The sequence below is a fragment of the Pelodiscus sinensis genome, chromosome 1 (assembly GCF_052426305.1).
Source record: "Pelodiscus sinensis isolate ZL-2025 chromosome 1, ASM5242630v1, whole genome shotgun sequence".
NCBI classification, from domain to species: domain Eukaryota; kingdom Metazoa; phylum Chordata; order Testudines; family Trionychidae; genus Pelodiscus; species Pelodiscus sinensis.
In genome coordinates, this window is record NC_143052.1 from 60,796,916 (window position 1) to 60,799,658 (window position 2,743).

Here is a 2,743-nt window from a genome sequence, read left to right on the forward strand (position 1 = left end):
CAGACGTTAAACTGACCGGTCTGTAGTTTCCTGGGTTGTTCTTATTCCCCTTTTTATAGATGGGCACAATATTTGCCCTTTTCCAGTCTTCTGGGATCTCCCCTGTCTGCTATGATTTTTCAAAGATCATAGCTAAAGGCTCAGATACCTCCTCTATCAGCTCCTTGAGTATCCTGGGATGCATTTCATCAGGACCTGGTGACTTGCTGACATCTAACTTTCCTAAGTGATTTTTAACTTGTTCTTTGTGTATCCTATCTTCTAAACTTACCCTCTCTCTGCTTGTATTTACTACGTTAGGCACTCTTCCAGACTTCTCGGTGAAGACCGAAACAAAGAAGTCATTGAGCATCTCCGCCATTTCCAAGTTTCCTGTTACTGCTTCTCCCTCCTCACTAAGCAGTGGGCCTACCCTGTTCTTGGTGGAGAAATTGGAAAGGGTACAGAGAAGAGCGACAAGAATGATTAAAGGTTTAGAGAACATGACCTATGAAGCCAGGCTTCATGAACTGGGCTTGTTTAGTTTGGAAAAAAGAAGATTAAGGGGGGACATGATAGCGGTTTTCAAATATCTAAAAGGGTGTCACAAGGAGGAAGGCGAAAATTTGTTCCTCTTGGTTTCTGAGGACAGGACAAGGAGTAATGGGCTTAAAGTGCAGCAGGGGAGGTTTAGATTGGACATTAGGAAAAAATTCCTAACTGTCAGGGTGGTCAAATATTGGAATAAATTGCCAAGGGAGGTGGTGGAATCTCCCTCTCTGGAGATATTTAAGAACAGGTTAGATAGACATCTGTCAGGGATGGTGTAGACGGAGCTTGATCCTGCCTTGAGGGCGGGGAGCTGGACTCGATGACCTCTCGAGGTCCCTTCCAGTCCTATTATTCTATGATTCTATGATTGGTCTTCCTCTTGCTTTTAATGTATTTATAAAAGGTCTTCTTGTTTCCCTTTATGCCTGTAGCTAGTTTGATCTCATTTTGTGCCTTTGCCTTTCTAATCTTGCCCCTGCATTCCCGTGTTGCTTGCTTATATTCATCCTTTGTTAGTTGTCCTAGTTTCCATTTTTTATATGACTCCTTTTTTATTTTGAGATCATGCAAGATCTCCTTGTTAAGCCAAGCTGGTCTTTTGCCATATTTTCTATCTTTCCTACACAGCGGAATTGTTTGCTTTTGGGCCCTTAACAACGTCCCTTTGAAATACTTCCAACTCTCCTCAGTTGTTTTTCCCTTCAGTCTTGCTTCCCATGGGACCTTACCTACAAGTTCTCTGAGCTTATCAAAATCTGCCTTCCTGAAATCCATTACCTCAATTGTGCTGGTCTCCCTTCTACCTTTCCTTAAGATCATGAACTCTATTATTTCGTGATCACTGTCCCCTATACTGTCTTCCACTTTCAAGTTCTCAACTAGTTCCTCCCTATTTGTTAAAACCAAATCCAGAACAGCTTCTCCCCTGGTAGCTTTTTCAACCTTCTGAAACAGAAAGTTGTCTCCAATGCAGTCCAGAAACTTATTGGATAGCCTGTGCCTCGCCGTGTTAGTTTCCCAACATATGTCTGGATAGTTGAAGTCCCCCATCACCACCAAATCTTGGGCTTTGGATAGTTTTGTTAATTGTTTAAAAAAGGCCTCATCCACCTCTTCCACCTGGCTAGGTGGCCTGTAGTAGACTCCTAGCATGATATCACCCTCGTTTTTTACTCCTTTTAGCTTAACCCAGAGACTCTCTACACGGCTATCTCCTACGTTCATCTCCACTTCAATCCAAGGCTACACGCGGCACGAACTAGCTAGTTCAGATTAGGCTTCCTAATCTGAACTAGCTGTACGCCTCGTGGAAGCCTAATCCGAACTAGCTAGTTCATGCCGCGTGTAGCTGCGCGGCATGCAGTCCGAACTAGCCGGCATTTCAAAATGGCGCCGGCCGGCTTTATGCAAATGAAGCCCGGGAAATTCAAATCCTGGGCTTCATTTGCAACTCCGTATGACTACATTACCCCCCCTAGTTTGAACTAGGGGGGTAGTGTAGACATACCCTAAGTTAGTACTTTTCAAGTCTCAGAGAGGTAACTGTGTTAGTCTGTAACTTTAAAAAACTGAGTAGTCCTGAAGTACCTTAGATACTAATTCTTTTGCTTATCATTTTTATAGTGCAAATATTTAAAATAAAAAATATAAAGTGAGTACTTTACACGTTGTATTCTGTAAATGTATTCTTTACATTTTGCAATTCAAATCAATATTGAAAATATAGAAAAAAATCCACAAATATTTAATAAATTTCAGTTGATATTCCATTTGATTAACAGTATGATTAATCAATCACAATTAATTTTGAGTTAATTGCTCAAGTTAAGGACAATCAATCAACAGCCCCAATGGACAACCATGAAAAGTGCCCTGAGCATTGTGCAATCCCACAAATCAGTGCATGATCTCAGCTCCCACTGACTTCAGTAGTAGCTGAGGTTATACTGTATTTCAGAAGATCATGCTACCAGTGAGCATATGCCATTTATTTTGTTCCATCTAAAATGTTATTGGCAGACATTGCTGACTAGATTAAGGGACTACACAAGTAAGGAAAGTTGTCTGCAGTGATAAAAAATTCTGGTCCCTTCTCTTGGGATGAAGGGCAGCTAGAAACATGGATGCGAGCCCTTCACTAGGCTTACATTTTTCTACCAGCCAATGTGGCTGTCATAGGCCTCTGAATATCTGTAGAAAACATGTTCTATCT